This window comes from Canis lupus, chromosome 23 (assembly GCF_048164855.1).
Source record: "Canis lupus baileyi chromosome 23, mCanLup2.hap1, whole genome shotgun sequence".
In the NCBI taxonomy this organism is placed as follows: Eukaryota; Metazoa; Chordata; class Mammalia; order Carnivora; family Canidae; genus Canis; species Canis lupus.
In genome coordinates, this window is record NC_132860.1 from 52,788,151 (window position 1) to 52,805,405 (window position 17,255).

Genomic DNA, 17,255 nt, shown 5'->3' on the forward strand with positions numbered 1-17,255 from the left:
ACCAACTCTTAAAACTAAGCTAAAACCCACCTCAGGGTCCAAGTCCCTGCTCTGCTCTGTCGGGTATACTTGGACACAAGCTCAAGCTTGTAAATAAACTCTCATGTGTTTGCCTTGGTGTCAGCTTCTCGGTGGTTTCTCGGATTAGCAATCTTGGGCATAACAGTCTGAGATAAAAAAACAAAACCAAAAGAAGCTCGGACACAGGTAGAGTGAACTCAGGGTTCTGAGAGAAGCCGCGGAGACCTGGGGGCTTGGCAGCTCTTCTGTGGAGGCCCCAGCAGACTGGGGTGGGGGATGCTCTGCCCCAGAGCCAGAGGACCCAGAGACCCCACCCGCATCCCGCCTATCAGGGCCAGGTCTCAGGAACAGGGCAGCGCAGCCCGCTGAGCCCAGAGGCGCTGACGCCCACCCCGCCTCTGACCCCCGCAGGTGCATCTCCCAGGCAGATGTGCACCTGACAATCAGCGCCATGGCCCATCCCCAGACCCCACACAGAGCATTCGTTGCCACCAAGTTGTTGGACCACAGTGGCTGCAGAGCTTAAGCTCTGCCTGGAAAGTAGGGTCTAGATTCCTTTGTACTTTGTGCTCTTTTTTCATTTATTTTCTTTGATTCTTTTTTATTAATTGCCTTATTTTAATTTCTATGTATGTACCTTATATATTTCTTATTTTTGCTTTCATAGTACTTTAATTGTGATTCTTTTTTTAAATTTTTTTCAATTTATTTATGATAGTCACAAACAGAGAGAAAGAGAGAGAGAGAGAGAGGCAGAGACACAGGCAGAGGGAGAAGCAGGCTCCATGCACTGGGACCCCGACGTGGGATTTGATCCAGAGTCTACAGGATCATGCCCTGGGCCAAAGGCAGGCACTAAACCGCTGCATCACCCAGGGATCACTTTAATTGTTTCTATTTTGGGATTTAGAATCTTTTAACAAGCAGGCCAAAATAATCTGGGTTTTATTTTGTTTTGTTTTGTTTTGTTTTTTGGGGGGGAGGGCAGTTGTTATTGTTTTTCTTGTTTTTTCTTTTTCTTCCTTCTTTCTTTTCTGGAAAATATAATGAGATGGAAAAAATCACCTCCATAAAATAACATGAGGTCTACTCACAGCCAGGAAGTTCATCAATACACATATATGATGTCTAAATACAGTTTAAAACAATGATTATAAAGACAACAGCTGGGCTAGAAAAAGAGCACAGAAGAAAACTAGAGAAACCTTTACTGTAGAAATAAAAGAACTAAAATCTAGTCAGGCCAATGTTAAAAATGGTATAACTGAGATGCAGTCCCAAGTGGAAGCCTTCAAAACAAGAATGGTTATGGACCACAGAGACAGACGTAGGGAAGTCATCCACTTATTAAAACAATAACATTCATACCATAGGAGACTCAGAAGATGAAGAGAGAGAATAGGTGGGCCTTTCTCAGACATTAGAAACAGCAAATACCCACCATTTGCTTCAAAGTGGATGGAACTGGAAGGTATTTCGCTGAGTGAAGTAAGTCAATCGGAGAAGGAGAAACATTGTATGTTCTCATTCATTTGGGGAATATAGATGATAGTGAAGGGAATATAAGGGAAGTGAGAAGAAATGTGTGGGAAATATCAGAAAGGGAGACAGAACATAAAGACTCCTAACTCTGGGAAATGAACTAGGGGTGATGGAAGGGGAGGAGGGTAGGGGTGGGGGTGAATGTGTGACGTATACTGGGCTGAGCACTGGGTGTTATTCTGTATGTGGGCAAATTGAATACCAATAAAAGTAAATTTATTACTAAAAAAAGAAAAAGAAAGAAAAAGTGGCATCTGGGTGGCTCAGTCACATAAGCTATTGTCTTAGGCTCAGATCATGATCCAATTCCCAAGGCAGGCTCCCTGTTTGCAGGGAACCTGCTTCTCCCTCTACATCTGCCCCTCTCGCTCTTGGTTTTTCTCTCCTCTCTCTTTCAAATAAATAAATGACATCTTTAAAAAGAAACAAACAAACCCAGAAGGAAGAGAAATCTCCCATGTAGAAGAATTTCAAAGAAGTTGTACAGACATTCCACTCTCAAGTTGATTAGCATAGCCTCCCACTCATATGTATGGAATACACATAGTAACTTCCTTCTACAAAATAGAATATGAAAATGTGTATATAAAAATGATAATATAATAATAATAATAATAATAATCACTTTACTACGGAGAAAGCTGACAAACACTACCTCAGCAAGATGATCAGATTGATACCAAGACTGATAAATCATGTTGATAATATCTATCCTTTATATGATATAATTAAAATGGCAGTATATCTCTTTATATAACCCACAAAAAGAGTTTAATCATGAGATAACAGACATTTCCCAACTGAGGTAAATTTTACAAAATACTCTACTTCTCAAAGTGTTCCAGTTCAACGACAATAAGGAAAGGCAGAAAGACTGTCACAATCCAGAGGAGCCTAAGAAAACATGAGGACAAATGGAATGGGATATGAGGGATGGTAACTTAGCAAAAACTAAGGAAATCTGAATAAAGTATGGTCTTTGGTTAATGAGAATATTTTAATATTGATTCAAGGCTAATATTTATACCTTCCTAATATACCACCAACATCATATCCCTACCCCACAACATCCACCCCCACACCATCGGCCCCCAGCAAGGACCCAGTGCAGCTGCCCCCTGTGGGACATGCTCAGCCTCCCTGGGGTTTTCTGGATACCCTGCTCCCATCAGAAGCCTGATTGTCCCATAGAGAACCCAGAGGTTGCAGGGAGGAGGGAAGGCAGAGATCCCCGAAAGGCTGGGTGTAGGTGAGTGGTGCAGAGGATACATTGGGCCCTGCCTCCGCCCACTGTCTGTCCTGGAGGGCGGCACACCCTGCACAGGACACCAGCCCCTAACCCAGAGGGACCTGGTCTGACCTGGCTCTGTGCTCTGTGGGGACAAGATTGAATTGAGCCCCGCCCAGGCCCAACACAAAGACTAATGGGATCCAGGCCTCCATGATCCTGGCCAGCCCTGGATTCTGGCCCCAGGCTGAGCGAGCCCTCTCACAAGTGGATGTGGCCTCCTGGGCCCTGGGCGTGCCCCACAGATCCAGGTCAATAACCTAGGGCAGACTGGGGGATCCCGGGACACCCCAGGGTAGGGAAAGGATGGATAGGCCGGTTGGCCCCACCCAACCCCACACCAGGAGGCAGGCTCTTCCAGGTATTGGGGCCCCAGAGGGCCCAAGGCAGGTGTCCAGCTGCCCTGCGGGGCCCCAGTACAGGAGCCCATGAGCTGCAGGTCCAGGTCATCTCTGCTGTCCTCAGAACAGTCACTCAGGATGAAATCTCAGGACACACGCCCCCACCCGGAGTCCACACATGTTCCCACAATGTGGACTCTAGCACCCGCCTCTCCACACCGTGTGATTATTGCCCTCCCCTAAAGGACAGAAAGGTCTCCCTCCCCAGGGGAAGGCACGCATTAGGCTCTGAGCCGCTTAGCTGTAAAAAGTCAATAAAGTGTTGTGAAAAAATGCACAGCCAGCCCGTTTCTGTGTATCCCAGAACTCTATTCATGGGGCGTGAAGAGACACCCAGAGAGGAGGAGGGGGCACCATCCAGGCCCCAAACAGCCCCTGCAGGGGCACCACCAGGTACACACAGCTGACGTCCCCACGTGCCTTCCAGGGGCAGCCAGACGTCAGGACCCCACAGACTTTACTTAGACTCAGGCTGTGTCCCCCGGGCCAGGTGGGGCTGGGACAGAGTGACAGCCAGGGAGCTTCAGGTCACCAGGGTCTGTGCACAGCAACCTGGGAGGTCTGTGCCCCCTCTGTCCTGAGGGCCAAGGATGGCCGAGTTCCAGGGCACTTCCTCCCATCCTCGCATCCCCGTGCCTGTGTGCCTGGGGCACAAAGGGCCTGTGGGGCGGTCAGCGTGGCCCCGGAAGGGATGTCAGGACACCAGGCCCTGGTGTTGTGCCCAAGATTGTAAATCAGGGAAACCACCAAGGAGCCCATACCGATGGAAACTCCCGAGGGTTTCTTTACAAGCTGGAGCTTGGGTGTAATTTCACCAAACACAGCGGAGCAGGGACGTGGATCCCGAGACTAAGAGGCATAGCAGCTTTATAGGGGCCAGTGGCCCATGGGATATTCAGAAAGTTGGACAGTCATGATGGTCCACACGCAGGTGGCCGTTTGAATTACACCTTACCCTATAGTATCCACTTGAGCTGGCCTATTACTTTGGTCAGAATTGTCGCACAGTTTTGGGGGGTACAAAGCAGGGTTACATTGTTATGAGCCGATTTCCGATTAGGGTGTGCCTAGAGGCCTGACTAGGGTGGGGCAGCACCTTAAGCAATAAGCAGCTCATGTGGGGGTCATAGGGGAGGAGGTGGGTGTAGCACAAAATGGAATCAGTCCTGCTCTGCTTGTCCAGGGGTAGGGGATTTTTGTTAACTTTTCTGGGTCCCACACTTGCAGCTCACAAACCTGGGCCACCCTCACCAGGTGGACTCACTGTGCACAGCTTGTGGTGCTGGATCTCTCACACCAGTGTGTAGAGGGCACCCTCCTCACCCTAGTGAGTAGGGGCTGGGTGAGCATGGGGCTCGCCAGAAGGCCAGGCAGCACAGGGGACTGAGAACCCCAGACCAGACCCCAACTCGACTCCCATACACAGGCAGCAACAGGGCTCCCCGCCATGGGCAGCCAGCTCCTCAGGATCTCCCCCCAGGGCGGTGCTGAGGTCTGGCTCCCTGCTGGAGAGGCATCTGGGAGAAGAGAAACAGCAGGTGCTCAGCGGGACCCCCTGAGGACATGGGAATTTGGCCGAGTTGGACCTTCCAGCTCAGCTGACCCTCCAGTGGGAAGTCACTGCAGGAGCGAGCCCCGAGTCGGCAAGGAGAGCCCAGCTATCTGCCCAGCGCCAGCACCAGAAATGATGTTGTGCCAACCATTTCGGCATTTGGGTGACCCAGCCAGAGGATCAGATACCTGCACGTGATAGCTACATGTGATAGACACACACACACCCCAAAACCAACAGAAGTCGGAATCCCCCCCAATGTTGTCTAACAGGAGCCAGATGGTTACATACACGACGCTGTTGTCACCAGTAGGATACATGGAAGATGCAATAAACCATGACTGCAGAGGTGCTAGAGATACAGAGATGTGCTTGCTGGTTTCCAACAAGGAGCACAGAGGTGCAGGAAGAATCCTACGGAGGGGAGGCCCCTTCATGGAAAGGACACCATGTCCCTGTGATGGCTACGGATGGTGAAATCTGTCCTCCTCTCTCTTAGCTTCTGGTTTTCCTCCTAAATGCCATTTTCCTCAATCATAAGACCAAAAATTTATTTTATGTTTTTAAATTCCTTTTTATTGGAGTCCAATTTGTATGAATTCTTGCTTCAGCAAGGGTGTCATTCAGGAGAGAAGGAGAGAGAAAGATTTTCTGGACAGTCAACATATCAAGGAATTCATGACCACTTAACCAGTCCAGTAAGGGATTAAGAGGGACTCTTCTAGTGGGGGAAAAAAAGAGACCAAAAGCAATAAAGACTAGAAAGGACAAGAGAACGTCACCAGAAACACCAACTCTTCTGGTAACACAAAGGAACAAAGTTCATATCTGTGAATAATCACTCTTAATGCTGATAGACTAAATTTTCCAATCAAAAGATATAGGGTATCAGAGTGGCTTAAAACACAGGATCCGGGATACCTGGGTGGTTCAAGGGGTTGAGCATCTGCCTTTGCTCAGGCTGTGATCCTGGAGTCTGGGATTATGTCCCATATTGGGCTCCTGGTGGGGAGTCTGCTTCTCTCTCTCCCTAATTTTCGGCCTCTCTCTCTCTCTGTGATAAATAAAATCATTATTAAAAAAACAAGATCCATCTGTATGCTGCCTACAAGATGCTCACCTTAGACCTATAGACCCCAGCAGATTGATAGTCAGGGGAGGGAAAATCATCTACCACGTTAATGGATATCAAAAGAAAGCTGGAGGACCCATACTTATATCAGACAAACGAGTTTTGAAACCAAACCCTGGGGGACACCTGGTGGCTCAGTTGTTGAGCATCTGCCTTCGGCTCAGGGTGTGATCCTGGGATCCCAGGATCGAGTCCCACATCACCCTCCCTTTGGGGAGCCTGCCTCTCCCTCTGCCTATGTTTCTGCCTCTGCTTCTCTGTGTATCTCTCAAAAATAAATAAATAATCTATTTAAATCTCAAAAAGAAACAACAAATATTGTAAGAAGAGATGAAGAAGAGCATTATTTCATAATTAAAAAGACTATCAAGATCAAACAACTATTTATGCTGCCAACATGAGTACCTAAATATAGAAACTGATTAACAACCAACGTACAGGAAATCACTGGTAATAATACACTGACAGAGGATTCCAACACCCACTTATGGCAATGGACTGATCGTCTATGCAGAAAATCAACAAGGGAACAATAGCCTTGACACACTGGGCAACAGGGACCTAACAGATATAGATAGAATATTAGTTCCAAAAGGAGAATAAACATTCTGTTCAATTGCATATGGGACATTCTCCAGAACAGATCCTATCAGGGCCCACAAATCAGCCCTCAACAGGTACAACAGGTACAAGAATGTTGATTTCACACCCTGTTCATTTTCAGACCAAGGCGCTATGAAACTGGAAGTCGACAGTAAGAAAAAAATTGGACAGACCAAAAATACGTGGAGTTTATGATCATCCTACTAAAGAATGAATGGAGCAACCAGAAAATTAAAGAGGAAATTTAAAACAACTGAAAATGAAAACATGTTTCTCCAAACCTCTGGGATGTAGCAAAGGCAGTCCTAAGAGGGAAGTACATAGCAATACAATCCTACCTCAAGAAACAAGAAGTCTCCAATACACAACCTAACCCTACACCTGAAGGAGCTGAAAAAGGAATAGCAAACAAAGACTAAAGCCTACAAAAGAAGGGAAAAAATTAAGATCAGAGCAGAAATAAACAATACAGAAACAACAAAACAGTAGAATGGAATAACAGAACTAAGAGCTAGTTCTTTAAAATAAGTAATAAAATGGATCAAGCCCTAGCCAGCCTTATGACGAGAAAAGAGAAAAGACCTAAATAAATAAAATCACAAATGAGAGAAGAGAGATCAGAATCAACACCAGAAAAATAAGACAATTATAAGGGGATACTATGAAAGATTATACGCTAACAAACTGGGAGACCTGGAAGAAATGGACAAATCCCTAGAAATGTGCAAATGAACAAAACTGAAATAGGAAGATATAGAAAATGTGAACAGACCCATTACTAGCAAAGGAATTGAATCAGCAAGGCACCTGGGTGCCTCAGTGGTTGAGCATGTGTTTGGCTCAGGTCATGATCCCGGGGTCCTAGGTGTTCAAGTCCCACATCAGGCTCCCCGCATGGAGCCTCATTTTCCCTCTGCCTATACCTTTGCATTTTGTGTCTCTCATGAATACATAAATAAAATATTAAAAAAAAAAGATAAAAAGTTGAGAAAGGACCCAAATAAAATCAGATGAGAAAAGAGAAATAAAAAACAACACTAGAGAAATACAAACGATTATAAGAGAATATGATGAAAAATTATATGCCAGCAACCTAGAACCTGGAAGAAATAGATCAATTCCTAGAAATATATAACATAGCAAAAATTAAAAATGAAGAAATAAGAAATTTGAACAGACAGATAACCAGCAAAGAAATTGAATCAGCAATCAGGGTTCTCCCAACAGGAGACGCTTAGATCAATAGAACAGAATGGAAAGCCAAAACAAGATACAAACCTGTATCTATGACCCATAAAGAATAACAAGGCAGGAAGGAATACCAATGGCAGAAAGACAGTCTCTTCAACAAACCCTAACCCTGACCCCAGGATACGAATAAATGGTGTTGGGAAAACCAGGCAGCCACATGCAGAAGAATGAAACTGGATCACATTCTTACACCATATATATAAAAAATAAATTCAAAATGGATGAAAGATCTAAATGTGAGACCTGATACCAATCAAAGAAGAAAAGATAGGCAGCAACGTCTTTGACATTGGCCACTGATTTTTCTTTCTAGATATGCCACTGAGGTGAGGGAACAAAAGCAAAAATGCTACTGGGACTTCATCAAAATGAAAAGCTTCTGCAAAGTGAAGGAAACAACCAAAGCTAAAAGGCAACATACAAAATGAAAGGAGATATTGGTAAACAACACATCTAATAAAGAGTTAGTATGCAAAACACATAAAGGAAATATTAATCTCAAGATCCTAAAAACAAATTATGCAACTAGAGATGGGCAGAAAAATGAATGGACTTTGTCTCTGACAAGACAGCCAGATGGCCACCAGACTCACGGAAAGACACAAAGCGTCACCCATCATCAGGGAAATGCAAACCAAAACCACAATGATATGTCAGCTGAGAGCCGTCATAATGGCTAAAATTAACAACACAAGAAACAACAGGTGTTGGTGAGGCTTTGGAGAAAGGGTAGCCTCCTTACATTCCTGGTGGGCATGCGAACACATTTAGCCACTGTGGAAAACAGTGTGGAGGGTCCTAGAGAAGTTAAAAAAAATTGGATCCCTGGGTGTTGCAGTGGTTTGGTACCTGTCTTTGGCCCAGAGTGTGAACCTGGAGACCCGGGATTGAATCCCACTTTGGGCTCCAGGGCATGGAGCCTGCTTCTCCCTCTGCCTGTGTCTCTGTCTCTCTCTGTGTGACTATCATAAAAAAATTTTAAAAAAGAAGTTAAAAATAGAGCTACCCTACGATTCCAAAATTTCACAGCTAGGTATTTATCCCGAGGATAGAGAAATACTTTAGTAGATTCGAGGAAGGACACGCAGCCCACTGTTTGTAGCAGCGTTATCAACAACAGCCAGACTGTGGATACAGCCCAGATGTCCATCGACTGATGAATGGGCAGAAAGGTGTGGTAAATATACACACTGCGACATCACTCGGTCATCAGAAGGGATGAAATGAATCCATTTACGGTGACGTAGAAGGAGTGGAAAGGATTTATGCTAAATGAACTCAGTCAGAGAAAGACAGATACCAAATACCATACAATTGCATTCACTTGTGAATTTTGAGAAACCAAACAAACTGGCAAAGGGGTGGAGGAGGCATGAGAGAAGCAAACCAAGATACACACTCTTAACCACAGAGAATAAACTAATAAATACCAGGGGAAGGTGGGGAGGATGGTGAATCAGGGGATGGGGATAGTGGAGGGCACCCCTGACCAGAACCAGGCGTTGTATCCAGGGGTCTAACCACTATGTGGTAAACCTGAAACTATATCATACTGTGTTTACAAAGAGGACTTCAAGTAAAACTTTAAAATAATAATTGGTAGTATAGAGAAAACATGTGCACACAAGAGATAAAATCAGAAAGGCAACTGAAAATCCAAATAAAGAGTCTTTAGAGCCACAAATCCCCTCCTTAGCTCAGCTCGGGAGAAACCTGCCATGTCTATTCTCACCCCAGCAGAAGCCAGGATTTTGATTCTCTGGGGAGGCCACTGACTTGGTGGAGTCAGGCTATCTTTGAACCCAAAACCTAAATAGAGTGCATAAAACTAAACTGCCCAAGATGCTAGGAGTCCCAGTGCAGACACATTCCAAGACCCAAACTCTAACCATACACAGACATAAGTCTAATCCTACACTTAATCTTAATGTTAACCTGACCCTTAAACAAGAACCATCACTAATCGAAAACCAAACACAAACACCAAGACCAAAACACATTCACGGAACCTTCATGCCAACCCTCACCCTATATCCTAAACCTATTCTAAACCCTTAACCCTGACCCCTACCTTAAATCTAACCCTAACCTCTAACCCTAACCTTAACTTAATGTACTCAAATCCTATTCCTAACCTTAACCTGTACCCTAACCCTAACCCTCTAATACTAATCCTATCTCATACCCCAAACTTTACTCTAACCTGTACCCTAAAACTAACTCCTAAACCACTCCCTATACCTATCTCTTACCCTTTTCCAAAACCGTACCCTGACCCTGACCCTGACCTGACCCTAAACCCTAAATAAATACTAATCCTATCCCTAGCCCTAACCCCTATCCTATACCTAACCCTCGCCCTAACCCTAAACCTAGCCCTAAATTTTACCCTAACCCCTAACCCTTACCCCTAACCCTAACTCACACCCTAACACCTCACCCTAACTGCAAACCTAAGCCCAACCCTAACTGTAACCATAACCCTAAACCCACCTCCTAACCTCCTGCCCTAAACCCTAAAGCATAACCCTAACCCTAACTCTAAATACTGTCACTAACCCTAACCTCATTCCCTAATCCCTAACCCCCATCCTAACTCCTAACCACTGACCCTTACACTTATCCCTCACCCTAACCTCTAATCCGTAACCATAAGGTTAATCACAAACACCTAACATCTAACCTAAGCCTAACCACCAACTGCCTCACCTCCCCTGACCCTACAATCCATTCTAACCATTCACTTACCCTGTGGTTCTGAGGAGTCCCTTCTAATATGGACGAAGTCCCCAATGTCTTGTGCTCTTTTTGTTCAGTCTCCTTATTTATTCTCTGTGATGCACCTGAGAAGGGAGTCACATCCATCATTTCCTTCCTGAATGCTCACTGTCAGGACACAGCAAGCCCCACAGTAGAATAAAAACTGAGCCCAGTCCAAGGGCAGGAATCCCCTATTAGAACAGATCTCAATGCCCTTGAAGGCCCCATATCAAAATGTAAACAGAACTTGAGGAATTACTCCACCCTTCAGGAGTTCCCCGAGACCAACTCTTAAAAATAAGCTAAAACCCACCTCGGGGTCCAAGTCCCCGCTCCACTGTGTTGGGTATACTTGGACACAAGCTCGAGCTTGTAAATAAACCCTCATGTGTTTGCATTGGTGTTGGCTTCTCGGTGATTTGTGATTTCTCAGATTCACAGATTCACAATCTTGGGCACAACAGTCTGAGATAAAAAAAGAAAACCAAAAGAAGCTTGGGTGCAGGTAGAGTGAATGCAGGGTTCTGAGAGAAGCCACGGAGACCCGGGGGCTTTGGGGTTCTTCTGTGGTGGCCCCAGCAGACTGGGGGGTGGGATGCTCAGCCCCAGAGCCAGAGGACCCAGCGTCCCCACCGGCATCCCACCATCAGGGCCAGGAATCAGGGAGCAGCACAGTGCCGCCCGCTGGAGCCCAGAGGCGCTGACGCTCACCCCGACTCTGACCCCCACAGGTGCAACTCCCAGGCAGATGTGCACCTGATAATCAGCGCCAAGGCCCATCCCCAGACCCCACACAGACCATTCGCTGCCACCAAGTTGCCAGACCACAGAGGCTGCAAAACTTCAGCTCTGCCTGGAAAGTAGGGTCTAGATTCCCTTGTACTTTGTGCTCTATTTTTAATTATTTTCTTTGATTCTTTTTTATTAATTGCCTTATTTTAATTTAATGTATGTACCTTATATATTTCTTATTTTTACTTTTATGGTAGTTTAATTGTGTTTCATATTTTGGGATTTAGAATCTTTTAACAAGCAGGCCAAAATAATCTGGTGGGTTTTTTTGGAGGGCAGTTGTTATTGTTTTTCGTGGTTTTTCTTTTTCTTCCTTCTTTTTTTCTGGAAAAAATAATGAGATGGAGAAATTCTCCTCCATAAAATAACATGAGGTAGTACTCACAGCCAGGAAGTTCATCAATAAACATATATTATGTCTAACTACGGTTTAAAACAATGATTATAAAGATAGCAGCTGGGCTGGAAAATGAGCACAGAAGCAAACTAGAGAATCTCTTACTGTAGAAATAAAAGAGCTAAAATCAAGTCAGTCCAACGTTAAAAATGCTGTAACTGAGATGCAGTCCCAACTGGAAGCCTTCAAAACAAGAAAGGTTATGGACCACAGAGGCAGACGTAGGGAAGTCAGCCACTTATTAAAACAATAACATTCATATCATAGGAGACTCAGAAGATGAAGAGAGAGAAAAGGTGGGCCTTACTCAGCCATTAGAAACAACAAATACCCACCATTTGCTTCAAGGTGGATGGAACTGGAAGGTATTATGCTGAGTGAAGTAGGACAATCGGAGAAGGACAAACATTGTATGTTCTCATTCATTTGGGGAATATAGGTAATACTTAAAGGGAATATAAGGGAAGGGAGTAGAAATGTGTGGGAAATATCAGAAAGGGAGGCAGAACATAAAGACTCCTAACTCTTGGAAATGAACTAGGGGTGATTGAGGGGAGGAGGGCAGGGTTGAGGGTGAATGGGTGACGGGCACTGAGGGGTCACTAGATGGGATGAGCACTGGGTGTTATTCTGATTTGGCAAACTGAACACCAATAAAAAATAAATTTATTATTTAAAAAAAAAGAAAGAAAGAAAGAGTGGCACCGGGGTGGCTCAGTCAGTTAAGCTTCTACCTTAAGTCAGATCATGATCCAGGTTGCAAGGAAGGCTCCGTTTTCAGCAGGGAACCTGCTTCTCCCTCTCCCTCTGCTTCTCTCAGTCATGCTTTTTCTCTCTTCTCTCTCTCAAATAAATAAATAACACCTTTGAAAAAGAAACAAAAAAAAAGAAACCCACAAGGATGAGAAATCTCCCTTGTAGAAGAATTTCAAACAATTTGTGCAGATATTCCACTCTCATGTTGATGAGCATAGCTTCCCACTCTTACGTGTGGAATACACATAGTAACTTCCTTCTACAAAATATATTATGAAAAACAAAATAACATGATGATGATAATAACAATAATTAATAATAATGAAAAGAATCACTTAACTATGGAGAAAGATGACAAACACTACCTCAGCAAGATGATCAGATCGATACCAAAACTGATAAATCATGTTGATAGTATCTATCCTTTATATGATATAATAAAAATGGCAGTATATCTCTGCATAAAATCTACAAAAACAATTCAATCATGAGATAAACAACAGACATGTCCCAACTGAGGGAAATGTTACAAAATACTCTACTTCTCAAAGTGTTCCAGTGCAACAAAAAGGAAAGGCTGAAAGACTGTCACAATCCAGAGGAGCCTAAGAAAACAGGAGGACAAATGGAATGTGATATGAGGGATGGTAACTTAGCAAAAACTAAGGAAATCTGAATAAAGTATGGTCTTTGGTTAATGCGACTATTTTAATATTGATTCATTAGCTAACATTTGTACTGTACTAATATAAGATATCAATAATTGGAGAAATTGAGTGCAAGTGCATGCGAATGCTCTGTACTATCTTCTCAATTTCCCTATATATCTTTGTTTTTTTCCTAATAAATAAGATTTATTTTGAAAATTGACTTAAATGAATCAGGCTCCAAGTGTGAAGACATTTTAAGAATAGTTTAATTAACTGTTGCCTTATTCTTAAAGAGTTCCTTTGATGGAAACAAAGTAAAAATTTTAGGTCAGAAAGAAATAAAAACACTTATGAACACGTATAATGGCTCCCTAACCTCAAAAGCAGGAACGGATAATAAATAGCAAAAATCAGATAAAAATACTTTTAGTATAATAGACACCATATTGCAAGTGCAATTAAAATTAGCAATGCATAACATTTATTTCCTTGACATTTGTCTTCAAAAGAGTTCAGTGTTTCAGTGTCAGTTGAAACAGGGGAAGAATCTCAGGGAAGAATCCTTCACAGAATAATAGGACCATTGGTAATAATGTCTCTCAGTTCTTTCCAAATCCATAAAGATGCATTTCCTGAGGAGTGACTGAGCCAGAAAGAAAGAGACGAGAAACCCTCATCCCTCTGAATTACTTGTGTCAGAATATTTTAACCATAGTACTATGGATAGTAAATTATCCTTATTAACAGGAAATACATCTCAGATTGGAATCTGAGCAATCAGATGGGCAGAGAAAAAAGGCTTTGACTCGCTCCTCATCTTTTAAACATAAAGGACAGCTTTTCTATGTAAAAGTCAGTTTTCAAGATAGCCTTAGGGAATAAGAGTCTGCAGCATCGAATCCCGCTGCACAGCCGGGTTGCACGCAACCCAGGTCTTCCTGATCCAAAATCCCTGGTCCTGTCCAACACACGCTGCCACGCTGAGGTCATTTGCAACTGCTCTCTCAGGAGGTCCGGGGAAGGGGAAAGGAGCTAGATAGGATGGGATGGGACGCAAGGAGGCTGAGAAAATGAAGGCCTTTCCGCTTTAAGTTCAGCGTTCGAACACGTCCAGCCATCCCAGGCCCCTGTGAAGAAGAGATGAAATTTACATTACTTCAGTTACAGGAAAAACACAAAAGTTTACAGCTTCATGTCCTAGAAACCCCCACAATAGAATAAGAACTGAGCCCACGCCAAGGGATGGAGGCGCCTATTATAATGGGAACAGAGGTCAATGCCCTTGAAGGCCCCATATCAAAATGTAAACAGAACTTGAGGAATTACTCCAGCCCTTCTGGAGGTTCCCGATACAAGCCCTTAAAACTAAGCAAAAACCCACCTCGTGGTCCAAGTCCCTGCTCCGCTGTGTCGGGTGTACTTGGACGCAGGCTCGAGTTTGGAAATCAACCCTTGTGGGTTTGCATCAGTGTCAGCTCCGTAGTGGTTTCTCGGATTTGCAATCTTGGGCACAACATCCCCATGTCCCCTCCCACCTGGGCTGAAACCTTATCCCCTCCCACCCAGGCTGACCCTCAGTCACCTCCTCGCCCACAACAGCTGGGCACAGGCCTTCACACAGGTCCTACGGGCATGGTGGGAACTCTCACCATGCCGCTCCCAGGGGAAGGAAGGAGGTTTCGGCAGGACACACTCCCATGGTGGCCCCAGTGCTCCCTGGCCAGCATGGCAGCTCGTGACAGGTGGGGGTCTGTGTCCTTTACGCCTGCTCCTCCTCCGCAGTTTTCCCACAGGAAATGAAGGAGGAGGTCCTGGTCTCCACCAGGGACATCACCCAGGTAGACTTAGACAGCAACAGGACATTCGGCAGCCACACCGTATTTTGGGATGGCTAGGGGGTCGGGTGAGGCTGCTGGGCCAGGGGGCTTCGGGGCCCCGAGGGAGGCCCGGGGCCTTCTGGGTAGGGAAAACGGGTTTCTGAGGCCGGGGGGAGCAATAGCAGCCAACAACACACTGTTCCATGGTAGGATGCTGGGGATGACTCCAGTGCCCACAATCCCGGTGCCTCGGGGATGAGGAGGCCAGTAGGATGGGGCCTCCAGGGGTTGCCATGCGAGCTGAATGTCAAAGGGGAGAGGGACGGCCCCCTGAGAAGCAGGGGATGGGGTGGGAGACGTGGGGGGCAGGAGGGCCTGGGACAGAGTGACAGCCAAGAAGCCTCAGGTCACCAGGGTCTGTGCAAAGCGACCCGGATGTCTGTGCTCTCTCTGTCCAGGGGGTCGTGGCTGGCCAGGTACGGGGCACTTCCTCCCCTCCCCACATCCCCTTGCCTGTGAGCCTGGGGCAGAGAGGGCCTGCAGGGCCGTCAGCATGGCCCTAGAAGGGATGTCAGGACAGTAGTCCCTTGTGTTGTGCCCAAGATTGTGAAACCGAGAAACCACTGAGGAGCCAACACCGATGCAAACTCCCAAGGCTTTCTTTACAAACTGGAGCTTGTGTCCAAGTGCACCCGACACAGTGGAGTAGGGACTTGGACCCTGAGACTAAGAGGCATATCAGCTTTTTAGGGGCCAGTGGACCATGGGATATGCAGAAATTTGCACAGTCATGTCAGTTCACATGCAGGTGGCCGATTGAATTGCACGCTACCGTATAGTATCCACTTGAGCTGGTCTATTACTTTGGTCAGAATCGGCGCACAGATTTGGTGGGCACAAAGCGGGGTTCACTGTTATGAGCTGATTTCTGATTAGGGTGTGCCCAGCAATCTGACTAGGGTGGGGCAGTGCCTTAAGCCATAATCAGGTGATGAGGGGGTCATAGGGGAGTTGGAGGGTGTAGCACAAAATGGAATCAGTCCTGCTCTGCTTGCTCAGGGGTAGGAGATTTTTGTTAAATTTCCTGGGTCCCACACTTGCAGCTCATGCACCTGGGCCACCTGCACCAGGTGGACTCAGCGTGCACACCTTACGGTGCTGGATCTCTCACACCACCGTGTGGAGGGCACCCTCCTTGCCCGAGTGATTAGGAGCTCGGTGAGGATGGGACTCAGCCTGAAGGCCAGGCAGCACAGGTTCTGAGGAACCCCATCCCCGTCCCCACCCCGACTCCCACACACAGGCAGCCCCAGGGCTCCCCTCCATGTGCACCCGTCTCCTCAGGAGCACCCCCCAGAGCGGCCCTGAGGTCTGCTCCCTGCTGGAGAGACATCAGGGAGAAGAGAAGCACATGGTGCTTGGCAGGACCCACTGCAGGACCTAGGAATGTAGTCAAGCCGGAACTTCCATCTCAGCAGACACTCCAGCGGAAAGTCATTGCATGAGCCAGCACAGGGTCGGTAGGAGACCCCAGTAGCTGCCCAGCTCCAGCACCAGAAATGATGTTATGCCCACCATTTTGGCATTTGGGTAACCCAGCCAGAGGATCCGATAGCTGCACGTGATAGCTGCATGTGATAGACACACACACACCCCAAAACCAACAAAAATCAGAATCCCCCCAATGTCAAACAGCAGCCAGATGATTCCATACATGACGCTGTGGTCCCCAAAAGGATACATGGAAGATGTTATAAACCACGACGACAGAGGTGTCAGAGGTACAGAGATGTGCCTGCTGGGTTCCAACAAGGAGCGCAGAGGAGCAGGAAGCATCCTATGGAGGGGGGGGCCCTCCTAGGAAAGGACACCAGGTCCCTGTGAAGGCTACGGAGGGTGAAATCTGTCCTCCTCCCTTTCAGCTTCTGGTTTTCCTCCTAAATGCCATTTTCTTCAATCATAACACCAAAAATTTATTTTATGTTTTTAAATTTCTTTTTATAAGAGTCTAATTTTTATAAATTCTTTCTTCAGCAAGGGTGTCATTCAGGATAGAAGGAGATATAAAGATTTCCCATACAGGCAAAATATAAAGGAGTTCATGACCACTTAACCAATCCAATAAGGAATTTTAAGAGGGACTCTTCTAGTGGGGGAAAAAAAGAGACCAAAAGCAACAAAGACTAGAAAGGACCAGAGAACGTCACTGGAATCGCCAACTCTACCGGTAACACAAAGGCAGTAAGTTCATATCTTTCAATAATCACTCTGAATGCTGATAGACTAAATGCTC

The 17,255-nt window shown here is 45.6% G+C and overlaps 1 long non-coding RNA gene across 1 annotated transcript in view; it reads right to left on the reverse strand.

Moving 5' to 3' along the window:
• LOC140615621 (uncharacterized) overlaps positions 1-10,656 on the reverse strand; it is a 34,236-nt gene extending 23,580 nt beyond the window's left edge. Inside the window, exon 1 of the long non-coding RNA XR_012016116.1 lies at positions 10,539-10,656. This is a non-coding gene — a long non-coding RNA (uncharacterized lncRNA). The remainder of the gene's footprint in view (positions 1-10,538) is intronic.
• Positions 10,657-17,255: the final 6,599 nt, after the last annotated feature.